The 14,182-nt window shown below is 41.7% G+C and overlaps 1 long non-coding RNA gene across 2 annotated transcripts in view; it reads right to left on the bottom strand.

The window, feature by feature from the left end:
- Window positions 1-14,182, bottom strand: part of LOC107402018 (uncharacterized) — a 60,313-nt gene that overhangs the window by 26,869 nt on the left and 19,262 nt on the right. The window contains exon 2 of one of the 2 annotated variants that reach the window (XR_013043835.1): window positions 5,858-5,985. The exons of the other annotated variant lie outside the window; for it this stretch is intronic. This is a non-coding gene — a long non-coding RNA (uncharacterized LOC107402018). The remainder of the gene's footprint in view (window positions 1-5,857; window positions 5,986-14,182) is intronic. 2 annotated transcript variants of the gene reach the window in all.

Below are 14,182 nucleotides of genomic sequence, written 5' to 3'. Positions count from 1 at the left end.
GATAATGGACTAAACTTCTGAAAATGTAAGCCACCAGCTCAATTAAATGTTTTCCTTTATAAGAATTGCTGTGGTCATGGTGTCCTTTAATGATTCAGCATCACTTACTGTGATGACGTTCTTCTTTTCCAAATCAGTATTCAGTTTCAGGTAAACCTTCCAGTCACCAAAGAGTGGGCCTGCTGGTTAATTTTCAGAAACCTTCTTATTAGAACTGACTCCTATATCTGACTATATTACCAAGCCAGTGTCTTAGGGTTTCTATTGCTGTGAAGAGACACCATGACTACAGCAACTCCTATAAAGAAAACATTTAATTGGGATGCTCGCTTATCATTTCTGAAGTTCAGTCCACTGTCAACATGATGGGGAGCAGGGCAGTGTACAGGTAGACATGGCACTGGAGTAGTAGCTTAGAGTCCTACATCCGACAGACAACAGGAAGTCGACTGATATACTGGGTGGGATGCTAAGCATAGGAAACCTCAAAGCCCGCCCCCACGGTGACACACTTCCTCCAACAGGCCCACACCCACTCTACCAAACTTGATATCTTCCTGATAGTGTCACTCCTTATGAGATGATGCGGGCCAATTACATTCAGACTACCACACCCTGTAATAGCACATGTTACAGGCATTTCAGCAAAAGCATCAACCAAAAATTTTTACAAAGGCCATGTTGGGTGCATATGATCAAGATACACAGTTTACATGTATGAAATTGTTGATAAATAAATAAATAAAATATGTACTACTAAAACAAACACACATAAAAGGAATCTTGAGGCTGAAGGTGTAACTCAGTGGTTGACTGCTTGCTTAGAATACTTAAAGACCTTAGGTTTGATCTCCAACATGAAAGAAAAGGGAGGAAGAAAAGAGAAGAGGGAGGAAGGGAGGAAGGGTCTTATTCTCCTATAACCCCTAATCACCTAATTTATAAAAGTTAGGAAATTGTTTCCACCCTGGTCAGCCTCAGACAGCTACCTATGTAAGCAACACTAAATGGACACATGGAGCTGTGTTTATACATACACTTGTACATATATATCTAACAGGAAGAGGCCATGAATTTGAGAGGGAGTCGGAGCCACACAGGAGGAGTTGAAGGTGGGAGAGGGTGGGATACAAATTATGTAAATATAGTACTCCATGTATGGAATTCTCAAGAAAAATTCAAAAAATATTTCAAAATATTTCTTCTAATTGGGAAGAAGAAGGAGATGAGCAAGAGTGGGGAAAGCAAAGAGGGAGCTATATGGTCAAAAACCATCATATAGATGCACGAAAGTGCCATAATGAAACTATTCATACATAACTAATATACACTAGTAAACACTTCAACCACCTAGGGCATTAGTGAGCCCCACTTCCGGGTGGGTCAGTGAAGGCATTTCCAGGTAGGATTAACTAAAGAGGGGAGACACACGTGACTGAAGGGAACACCATCCCATAAATTAGTTCCAGATAAATAAGAAAGGAAGAAGGAGATATTTAGTTGACTGCCAACATTCCCACTTATCTGCTTTCTGCTCTACCCAGACATACAGAATAAAGATAGTACTGGATAAGTACTCAAGATTTTGTGGCATTCTGAAAGAGAATCAGCTCCAGTCTACAAGAATGAAGTGATTTCTCAAAACACTTGGGTTCTCAAGGCAGGCTGTGTTCTATAATCACTTAAGGATTTTTTTTTTTTTTTTTAAGCAATGATGTATTAGCATGCCCATGAAACAATAGATTCAGATACTCTAGGGTGGAGTGCAGGCAACTGTACATGTCAAAAGCTTGCCGGGCTCTTCTAATTGTGTGCCCAGAGACGGGAAGCATTGATCTAAATGAAAAAAACCTGAAAGTTAACAGATGGGATGTAAATGTGCTGGATCCAATGAACTGAGATGCAGGTGGCTTTGAATGTAGTAATTTCATCCTGTGATTAAGAGGCAGAGGAAGAAAGACCTGCATAATCCAAGAAGCAGAGTAAACGTGGGGACACCTGGTGTTTTGTCTGTGGAGGACCAATAGGAGATAGGCTAGAAGAATTTATTTTAATAAATACATGAATAAATAAATTCTTTTAGTCTTGCTTTGCAAGGGATGAAAGTGAGTCTCACAGAAGTAAAATTAACCATGGACTTTGCTTAAAAATAGACGAGTAAACATTTATTAAATCAAACTGTTTATTTTTTATTTTTTTCCAAGTTGGTTTTGAAACAAGCAATAGAATATATTTGCTTGAACTACAGGTCACTGTCAATTTTTGCGGTCAAAACTCACACATGAGGGCTGGGAATAGAGCTTAGTAGGTGAGCACCTGTGTAGTGTGAGGCCCTAAATTCGATTCTCAGCACTGAGAGTGGGATTGGGGGGACAGCATCATGGAGGAATACAGGCAATTTTACACAGCTTATTCAAACGCATTCCTATGGTGATATTTTACTTTGTACTAAAATGTTAATTGTATGTTAATAAATAAAGTTGCCCAGGGGTCAGAGCTATTAGAGCCATAGCAAGAGCGTGGCGGTGGTGATGCACTCCTTTAATCTCAATACCATAGAAGACTTGGAAGTCTCCACAGACAGGCAGTGATGAGGCAGTCATGTGTTTGGGTTTACAGCCAATGAGAAGGCAGAACAGAAAGTCCATATAAAGTCAAACAAACAGGAAGTAGCTTTTTTTCAAAGAGGTCTCTTGGCGGAAGAACTAGCTGCAGCAGGAAGGGTAAGGCTCTTAGCTCTGATCTCTTGGCTTTCTTCTTTGCATTGGTTCTGTGTTTATTATTTAACAAGACAGTTGGTTACATTTACACATTCCTATCCCATAGTTTCATGGTTCTTACCCACCTGCTGCTTCTGACAATTTTCCACTGGAAGTATAACTGTGTCCTCACCTTTAATTCTCCTAGAATCTTTCTCCAGGCACTAAGTCTAACACCACAATCACCTATATCACTATATCTACTTGTATTTCTTCTTACTTACCTCATATCAGCAAGTATTTCCACTTGATAAAAGGTGTAAACCAAAAAAGCCAAATAAGGTATTTCTCCTGATAAGTATAGATGGATAAACCTTTTGAAGACTATCAACTATAGCAGAGGGAACTGGCGTTGCCTACTCAGCTTCCAGATTTAAAACAAGAGTAAAACTTACTCCAAAGTAACTGAAGCAAAACCTTTGAACTTCGTGTCTAAGTTCATTAACAACAGCAGGTGGGAAGTGCAACCCTTTCTCCACACAGTTTCCCCTGCAAGATGCTCTGCTTGGCTTGGTCAGCACTATTATGCCAAGAATGTCTCAATTTGATTGTCATCCAATTAACTCAAGGTTATTTTCAGTGATATTTACTTTTATCCCACCTTAGAGTCTTGAACAATCTCCACGAGGTCAAACCTGTGTCTAACTTATTCAGACCTTCATCAAGAGTGCCCAGCACAATACACAGTATGAGACACAGATCTATGAATGGTTTTGAAGGAATGGTTATAATTCTAAAAGTAGAAGCTGATGTAGTCATAAACCAAATCATGACTTGTTTTCCAATCCCAGCTTGCTGATAACTGGGTATGTGATACTGGAAAAGTCAGGTAAACGTCTCTGCACTTCCATCCTTTACCTCATTAGTAAAAGGAGCCATGGAATCCCACCACTCGTCACCTCTGTCATTTTAGTGCCCAGAAAGAAGTACAATCAATCTTGGGCGGGGTCATCTGCACTCTGGTTATTTGCTCTGTGTGCTCATTGCTCCTTTCTATACTTACTCCAGCAGGTACCCAGAAAGATCAGGCAATGCAAGTTACAAAGACTTCTCCGAAGGTGATTGATTTCCTCTGGCCACATGAGGGTCTGCAACAGTATGGATCATACAGCTGAAGTCTCCGTGTGCTGAAATTATAATCCTTTGTACACTGTCCAATTTGATTTAGGAATAATTTCTCAAGCCTGTTTCCTATTGTGAATTCCATATTTTCCTCACAATTCAGTAAAAATTCAATTTTCTCTGAAACAATGGAGAAAAACTAAAATTTTCAGTGAAAAGCTGATATTTTCCTCCAAATATATATCTACTCTTCCTTCTGGAAGGATGAAAGAAAACATCTTAACAAGTTCTCAGATATTTGTATTTCCCAAGGAGCTCCATGCTCTTACAGAAGCCTGTTTAGGAGCCAGGAAAGAGAACTTGGGGAATTTTAGTTCAAATGTCTCCAAGAACCAGATCTAACTCTGTCTTTGTGGAAAGATTATCATCCATCCATAATTGGTAAATGGTTATGTGTCCCAGGATTCCACTCTGTTCTATGGAAAGTAACTCTAAATACCACAGCTCTCCCCTAACCCCCAAACAATACGTCAACTTCATATTCCTTTTTTGTCAGGTTATAAATTAGATAAAAGGACTATAATCCAGGAGGAAGGGAGAGGGAAAAAAAACTGAAAGAAAAGGGCATGGCAAACTGATTTTAAGAAGGAAACAACAGCCGGGCAGCAGTGGCACACGCCTTTAATCCTAGCACTCAGGAGGCAGAGCCAGGTAGATCTCTGTGAATTCAAGGCCAGCCATGAGCTACCAAGTAAGATTCAGGACAGGCTCCAAAACTACATGGAGAACCCTTGTCACGGAAAAAAAAGAAGGAAACAAGAGCTTGGACTGAAAACACTGGCCATGCAGATAACAAAGAGGATGTAGACACTTTGTTTCATAATGAAGCTTGAACATTTAAGTTGGTGACATGTTTTAGAACATTTACATGACATTTATGGAATAACTGTGGAAATACCAGGAATGTCACTGTCCCAGTCAGTTACTGAGGTATGGCACTACTGTGCAATAGGTTGTCCAAACCTTAGTGGCTTAAAAGGAACGCCATTTTATTACACAGTAGGTCTTGGGGTTGGGACTTCAGAGAGGATTCAGCCGGGTAATGCTTTAGCTCCCTGATGTACTGATTGTACTTAGATAGGGTATTTGTGGCATATAGGCTGAACAAGGGGTGCAGTGTACCTTCCAGATATGTCTGGCATTATGGCAAGGAAGACAGGCAAGCTGAGCTCAGGCAGGACCTCTGTCAACCAAAGATTTTACACTAGTCGGGGGGGGGGGGGGGGGGGGGTCTCTAATACTTGTACTTTTAAAAATGCCTGTTTTATTTTTAAGTTATGTGTATGTCTGTGCACAAGTGCAGGTGCCTGAAGAACCCAGAAGGAGCACTGGATATCCTGGAGCTGGATTTACAGACAGTTGAGAGCCACCCCACCATGGTGCTGGGATGCGAACTCACGTCCTCTGTAAGAGCAGAAAGTCTCTCGGGCCCTGCTTGCAGTGTTAAAGGGCTTAGTGCACTTGCAGAAGGCTTTCTAGGAACAAGCACTTTGTTTCTCCCTTAGCTCTTTTGAGACCCAGTCTTGTATGTAGCCAAGATTGACCTTAAACTCATGATCATCGTGACAGCCTTCTAAATGCATGGCCTGATTACAGGTGTGTGCCATGACTCTAAACTTCGTTTCTGTCACTTCTTAATGTCCAAATGATCATCAAGCCACAACTGGTCACTCTAGCTCTGACCTAACCTCTTGCTGGTTATGTATTTAACATGTATTCAATATGTGTGTGTGTGTGTGTGTGTGTGTGTGTGTGTGTGTGTGTGTGTGTGTGTGTGTGTGTGTACATGTCAGGGCACCCATGTGAAAGCCAGAGGCAACATGCTTGGCAAGCAGTAAGTACCTTTACCCACTGGGCCATCTTACAAGCCCTCTATTTCTAATGTTCTGGACCTGGCAAGGTTTTCCCAAGTTATCATTTCATAATGGGGACGAGTTTCTGAGTGGGCATATCAACATAAAACTATTGAGACATACCTGCTGACATGTAGAGAAGGCCTGTCAGAGAAAGACTATGGGAAGCACTAGAATCCGTGCCAGTGGAGAAGGTCTCGAAGGCAAAGAGGAAGAGGCAGAGTCATCAGAAGACTCAGCTTGTTGTACACCTATTGGAGACACAACACCCCGAGACAAAATAATACAAACAGAGCAGGACATGGATGATTGGGAATATGTGTGATATCAAAAAACGCCAAGTATTTTCTCCTCTGATTCTGAAAGTGGCAAAATTCCCCTCTAGGACACGGGGCTCTGAAAGATGAACAGACTCTATGAATCAAGAGTTCCAACCTTTAAGGATTTGTTTTAAATAACTTAAGCTTTCTTGCTTAGAAACTCATTAAAAACAACTTCAATGCGCTCGAGGGAAAAGTTGTCTTTTAACAACTTTTAATGAGCTTTTCCCTCCTACGTGTAGGGAGTATGTATATGCCATCCAGATTGCCCTCCAGAGCAGACTCTTTCTTTCTCCCACCTGCTAGGATTGTTGGTAGCCAGCGACTCCAGGCTAAGTCCCTTCCTGGGACACAGTCTCTCTAAAGAGAGCTGCCTTGTTGGAGGAGCAGCCGCTGTCTAATTACTAGTCTCTCTCCTGCAGCGGACTGACACCTCTTTGTTGACTGTACTCCATTCCATTCCTCCCTCGCTTACCCAAATTGTGGAGTTTGCTTCCCAGCAAACTCAACCCCAAGCCTGAGTACAGCAGTAATGAAGGCAGCGTGGATGATGAAAGGAGTTTCTGTTTGCTTTGGCGGCCTTATGAGTGACAAGGTTAGAGAAAACTAGCCAGGCAAAGGACGTGCCAGTTTTACTGCCCTACTGGGAAGGCCTAGAATAACATAACCACAGGAAATAGCTCGAATGCTTCTTGGAAGCAGAGACTCACTTTCTATTCCATTCCATGCTAGACACAAATAGTTCCGAGACAGCTTCTGGGGTATAAATACGCTTACCCTGGCTGATTTTATGCTTCAACTATTTAACAAAGAGAATCATTGAGTTCACAATGATTTCACCATCTCCTCTTCATCAGTCACGGGAACACTGTCCTACTCAGAGCTACTTAGTCCTGGAAGTGCACAGAACTCAAAGGCAACAAATTTGACGCGGCCCTATCAGTGTCCTAGGCTTGTGGCACAAAAATAAGAAAAACAAAATAGCGATTAAATAATACAGTGAAAAAAAGCAGTCCAGTGTCGATGTAGCGAATACGGAGAAGATGGATGGCGGAGAACAGAGAACGGAAGCGAGGAGTGCGTCATCCACCAGATGCGTGACGGCACAGACAGCAGGAAGAGGTGGGACCTCTGAGGAACACCGAGAGTGGGAGATGATCAAGTGGAAGGAAAGCCAAGAACTGGGAGACGCGTCACACAACAGAGAGACGGGAAGGACAGCTGAGCTGCCCAATGGTGAGCCACGCAACAGAGAGTAACCCGCACGGTGACGCAGCAGCAAGGGCCACCACAGAGCTGCACGAACACCTGGACAGTCTTGCTGCTCAGCAGCCTGAGTGGACCGCTCGGACCCTCAACACGGTGCTTCCCGAACAACCAGCCAAGCCCCTGTTATTTGGAAGACACAGGGAGATGAGAGATGATGCTACGTTGCCCAGGAAGATGTGGTTTTGTTCATTCCAGGTCACCGTATAAGCCCAAGGCAGAAATCAATCCAGAATGTGTGCAATGGCTGCCGATGTCATCATGAGCAGCCCAGAACAGAAATGACAGGATGCCTGTGATGGCAAAGGAAAACAAAGTTCCTTTCTTCGGAAGGGCTGAATAGTCATTGCATTGGTTCCTTTATTAAGCATCTCCTTTACCTTGGTAGTGAAGAAATCTCTTGGGAATTGATACCACTGAGAAGTCCACACTGTGTTGGGCTTAGAGGACAAATGGAAATCAGAAACATCTGCAGATACTCCATTCTGGTCCCTAAGATGTAGTTATGAGAGACAAATGTTAGAGTAAAAAATGGTCTGTAGGAAATATAGAACTCAGCCATGGTGTCGAGAGCACAGGGCTCCATCTGACACCACAGTAGAACTTGGACAAACTGGCTTAGCTGATGTGAGTGTAGACTTTCCTGAGAAGTAAAAACAATTAAGATCTACTACAACGTATTTAAGAGGAGGGAATATTGAGGAAAGCCAGGAACATGTGCAAAGACATACATAAAGAGGAGTTTGTGCACTGACGAACCTTTGTAGTCAATGGGCCAGCAGCCTCCAGCTCACTTGAGCAGGTTAGAAATGCAGACACTCTGGCCTCCTTTGTGCCTCAACAAGATTCCCAAGCAGTCTGGACATACTTAGAAATTTGAAAGGCTGAAAAAAGACTAACTAGGCTGTTACTCAGACAGTGTCCAGTGGAACATGGTGAGATTCACAGCTGGACATACAGGGACAACCCTGCACCCAGACTTTTACTGACCATGTTTACTCGGTTGCATTATACTCTAACAGTATTAAGAAGGCAAGGATTTAAATTTAGGGTGGTGGGATGGAATCTAGCCACAATATTAAAATGTATACTGATGTAAGAATGCTGTGAGGTGTGAAATATCCCCCCAGAGGTTCGTGTGCTTGAACACCTGGTCCATTCATACTTTGTTTCTCAGAGACTGTGGAAACTTTGGATGGAGGGTCTGTCTGGAGGAAGTGGATCACTGTGGGTGGGTCCTTAGCTTTATAGCCCAGCTCCACTTCCAGTACCATCTCTGCTTCTCTGTCCATTGGGAAAGTACCTTCATGTTCCAACAGTCACAGCAGAAATCTGTTCCCACCACCACCATGCCTTCTCTGCCACAATGGACTACACTCTCAAACTGTAAGTCAAAATTAACCCTTCTTTCTTCAAGTTTCTATCAGGCAATTTTGACACAAAAAAGGAAAAATTAATTAGTATGAGGATTATATCTGATTTTCAAGAAAAAGACTATTAAAGGGTTTAGGAATTTAGCTCAGTGGGACAGCATTTGCCTAGCAAATGAGGTTCCATCCTCAGCTCTGAGGTGAGGAGTCGGGTAAAGAAGAAGGGGGTATCTCAAAATAGACAGGTCATCTTCAAACCCTTCAGAGATCTATAGAATATTAAAATGTTTTAGTAACATAGGTTTTTTTTAATGACTATGAGACATGTTTGCTCCTGGCAGCACCAATCTAGTTCAGAGAAGATATGGTCATTGAAGAAAATGCATATGGAGTTAACTTTCATTGTGGCAAACGTTAGTCACTGGCTAACAAAGTACCCTTGCATTGACTGCTGACAGTATGCTGTCCAAAATGGACAAACAGGACACAAAACAAAGGACTACCAATATTTGCCAAGACAAGTGTGGTTGCAGTTTTGGCAACAGGTGTCCTCTGAGGCCAGGACAATGTGGCACCATTGCTGAAGTGGCCTTTGCAGTCTGGAAAAGGTACAGTGCCCCTTTCTTCAAAGGCAGCTGAACAGACAGTGAACCGATGGCTTCTGGTGTGCAGTGGAACAGTAGCTGAAACAGTTATTCTTGAAGGAGTAACTAGGCTGATGGAGTTTAACCCCTCAATGGTAGACCGGTATTTAATAAAAGAAATGAAACCACCCACAAGCCAAGAAGAATGAGCAGTCAAATTCCAAAAACATCAGCAATTTCCAGAATTTAAAATCCTGAATCATGACAGGACATTGGTGGAATTCAGATTTATCTGGTACATGGACTACTCCCACCAAATGTGAGGTGGAACTGTAGGCCTTCTGTACATCCTACTTCACAAATGAGTCTAAAGCCTGTAGGCCGAAGATGATGCCCCAACATTGGAGAGAGACCTCGGGTGACTCTCCAGGCAGCTGGCTATTTCTGTCAACTCACATTTTTCTGCAAGTTGCTTGTTTTCACTTCCTGTTTTACTAGGTAATATTATTTCTTTCTCAAGTCTCTGAGGGAGTTCAAGATTAGATAGTTGTAGTAACAATTTCCCTTGTTAAGAAATTAGAAAAGAAACCCACTAAGGAGTTTTAAAGTGTATAAGCTTAAAAGACATTATAAGATAGTCTTCTGTTGGTAATACAGAATAGGATAGAAAGTGAATTAGGTATATTTTGGACTCACCAAAATAGGATAGATAATGGAATATTCTCTCTGAATTTGTCAAATGCATATGGACTGGACATTGTTGATGTATTTATTGCTTGTATATATTGTATATAGTTATTCTACTTATTGTATATAGTTTTTCTTATATTAGTTATAACTTTTTCATTTTTATTTTTATTAGACAAAAAAAGGGGAAATATGGTGATATTTTATTTGTGCTGAAATGTGGTGATATTGTATTTGTGCTTTAACATACCTGGAGATCAGAGGAAATAGCAAGCCATTTTAAGGAAATAAGAAATCAGGCAGCACATGCCCTTAATCCCTTAGCAGGCAGGATCTCTGTGTGTTCAAGGCCACACTAGGGAACAGAGGCAAGTGTGGTGACAAAGTCCTTTAATCCCAGTACTAACCATAGAGGCCTGGAGGTCTGTTCAGACAGATAGAAAGTGACAGAGCTGTGTAGGAAGAGGAAGTGAGGTAGCTGGGCTAAGAGAGCCAATGAGAGGGCAGAACAGCAAGGCAACAAAAGCATGGGTAGACAGGAAGCAAGTGGCATTTGGAAGCTGCAGAGTTGGTGAGGTAAGGTTGACTGGTGGCTTTCCTTATTTCCCTGATGTAAGGCTTTCACCCCTAAATTTATTTAATAAGATGATTTAGAAATTCATCTACAGAAGGGTACTATAATAAGCTATGCAAGATAATACCAGAGTCTATGCTTCCAAGACGAAGCAGAAAAAAAAAAGAGAGAGAGAGAGAAATAGGTGAATATATCTGAAAAATATTCAGGAAATAAAGTCAGCGAGACATGGGAATGGTTTGGAATTAGGAATGAGCATGAGGTGTGAAAAAGTATGACTTAACACAATGATTGTTACACACACAATCATGATCTTTTTTGATATTTTTACTATTTATATATACACAACACCAACTCAACTAGCAAACTCTCAATATTCATTAAGCTGAATGGAAAAAATCAAGGGTAGTTTTAGGGGTTAGACCATGAGCTAGGCTTTGAGACTTGCATAAATTAAGTTGTACCTCAAAATATATGAATCCTTAGTACCTGTGAGCATGATCTTATTTGGAAATAAGGGTTTTGTGAATGTACACAAGTTAAAATAAAAGTCATATTGGATTAATGTGGCTATCCCTATAAAGCACAAGAACCCAAGCATGGAAGAGATTTAGAGACAAAAAGATACTAAGATATGTGAGGTTGCAGGCAGAAATGGAAGTGTTCCATCTATTAGTCATTAATGCTGAGAATTATTACAACTGCCAGAAGCTCTGAGAAAGGGAAACTGCACTGATTTCCCCCTGAGAGAGGTTTCAGAAGGAAAACACTCCTCTAACACATTGATTTCAAACATCTAGTCTTCAAAACTGCGCTAATAAATTTATGTTGTTTTAAACCAACTGACCTGTGGCATTTTGTTATGACAGTCCTATAAAACTAACAGAGGGATGTCTTTCTGATATCAAAGAAGAAATGTCAATGAGTAATCTTAAATTGGAAGCAATTACTATAATGAAGTATCTTACTCAGAACCTGCTATCATTAGAATAAACATCCTTGATTGTATTCACCCCCAATCTTCTAAGAAAAATGGTTTCCACATGTATTGTCGAGAACATTCTAGGAGGTCTGGGAATACAGCTCAGTGAGTAGACTGTCCATCTGGCACAGGTTTAATCTCCAGCATCGCATAAAGCCAGCTGTGGTAGCGTTCACCTTGTAATTGCTGCACGCTGGAGGTGGAAGATCAAAAGTTCAAGGTTATCCTTGACTACATAGTGAGTTGGAAGCCAGTCTAGACCATATGAAACAACAACAACAACAACAACAAATACCAAAGAGAAAAAAAAAATCATTCTAAGAAATTCCAAACGTCCCTATGATTGATGACAGTTAAGAAAAGAAAAATACAAAAGAAGAAAAGTAAAAACAACTTATTTTAACTTATTCTTTCTTAAGTACGCTTGTTCTTTGCCAGTTGCAGGCATGAATACAGTGCATCCTGTTTACTTTCACCCTACCCTCTTTTATCCTCTTTTATCCTCTTTCCATCCCTGCCATTGCACACTCCTCCCCACAGGTCCCTTTGCTTTGCTCACGCCTTCATGTTTTGTTTCGTGGTCCACTGATTTTAACCAGCACCATCTGTGTGGTCCCAGGTTTGGAACATCTGTTACAGCCCACTGGTTTGCTCTACAAGCAAGGCAATGACTCGTCCATCTCCCAGAATCCGTTAGTTGCCAGCAGCTCAGCAGAAAAGTTAAGGCTCTCTGAGCCTCTCATCCATCCATGACTGGCGGTTGGCAGGCCCAGTCTTGTGCAGACCCACAACAGGCAGGCAGCCACAGCCGCTATGAGCTCGTGTTTGCAATGCTGTGTCATGCCCTGAGGACAGCATTGCACAACGCTTCTTCCTGTGTCCCCGCCTGCTCACTTTTTTTTTTTTCTGTTCTTCCTCTCTTTCACAATGCTCCCTGAACCTTAGAGAGGGTTATATAAATGTCTTGATTAAGGCTGAACATTCAACAGTCATCTGTCCTAACTATCTGAGCCATACAGTCCCCACTGTTCACTGCGAAGAGAAGCTTCTTTGAAGAAGGGTAAGAGTAGTATTTCTCTATGGGTAGAAACAATATTTAAGCTGCAGTTTGGTAGCATGTCAGTTTACCTAAACAACAGTGCTGACTGCTCTCCCCCTTGAGGCCCATGACCTCTCCAGTACCAGTTTTTCTTTTCTTTTTTTCTTAAAATTTATTTTTACTATTTTATGTGTATGAGTGTTAGCCTGTCTGTGCATCGTGTGTGTGCCTGTGCCTGTGGAGGTCAGAAGAAAGCACCAAATCCCCTGGGACTAGAGTTATAGATGGTTGTGAGTGCCAGGTGTTTGCTAGGAATTGATTCCAAGTCCTCTTCAATGGCAACAAATACTCTTAACCACTGATACAAGTCTCCACCCCATTTATGAATTTTTGACTAGGTTTATAGTTCTAGACATGCATTTCCTCACATGAAGCAGAACTCAAATCCACTTTGAGGACAGTTGTACTATTACTGTACCAACAGGTCATCTTGCATGGCAGGTTGACCTTAGAGTTCACAGGGTTAGCAGCTGGACAACACCACTGACACCTTACCTCCCCTAGCAGCCTGCAGAGCACATTCTAGAACTACGGAAGCTAGCCATCAGGGGGGAAATCTCCCAGCTCAGTTCCAGCTTGCTTTCTCTACTATATCTTACAACCAAGGTATATGGTTGTCTTCAGCAACAAGGTCTTATCATCTAGTCATGGAGGGCAAGCAAGACCAATGGACAAGGCCTGTATTTGTAGGGGGACCTCCAGGTCCTCCCTGACCAGCAACTCACAAGGAGGTTTCCCACACGCAGCCTACACTTTTTTTATTTGATAAACAATGACTTCTAGGGACAGCATTATCCAACTGTGATGGATAGCTCCCTTCTAACTATGTTTTCTAAGCTTAGATTTCAATTGGCTTACAAAGTAGTAGATTTTCATAGGGCTTTTTCATAAGTCCATTACTTTAGTTAACTCACCCTCCCCAACCCATCACCTCCCTGTCTCCCACCCTCATAGCTGTTTGAGCCTCCCCATTTCCAATATTCTCCTTCTATCGTTTGTATTACCTGCTCTCCCTGAAGACACCCCTCCATGTACCCTTTCTAGTTTCATGGCTTCTACAGGTGCCCCAAGTTAAACACATAGAACTGAACATCCCAAGAAAAGATACACACTGCCGAACAGAAACTGTTAACTCCCATTTGTCCACTACTGTCCTTATTGCCTAAGCCACTATAGTCCTATTCAAAAGTCCTTACCTATCCCTGGATCTTGAAATGTACTCCCTACTTTTTCTTCTAGCTCTTTCAGAGTTTCGGGTTTTATGTTGAAGTCTTTGATCCACGTAGAGTTGATTATTGTGCTGGAGGAAAGGGAAAGATCCATATAATTCTACATATGGATGTCCAGTTTCCCCAGAATCCTTTGTTGAAGAGGTTAGCTTCTCTTCAGTCTGAATTTCTCACGTCTTTGTCAAAAGTTAAGTAGCAATAGTTGTATGTGTTCATATTGGAGTCTTCTACTCTGGTCCATTGGTCTATATGTCTTATGTTCCAGTCTCAAAGTATCCCACCTCCTAATACAGGTACAGAAATACTTTTCCTATGTTTGAAACTGGTGTACAACCTA

The sequence above is a fragment of the Peromyscus maniculatus genome, chromosome 12 (genome assembly GCF_049852395.1).
Source record: "Peromyscus maniculatus bairdii isolate BWxNUB_F1_BW_parent chromosome 12, HU_Pman_BW_mat_3.1, whole genome shotgun sequence".
Taxonomy (NCBI): Eukaryota; Metazoa; Chordata; class Mammalia; order Rodentia; family Cricetidae; genus Peromyscus; species Peromyscus maniculatus.
Note: the sequence above shows the minus strand (reverse complement) of the source record. Positions and strands in the feature narration are given on the sequence as shown.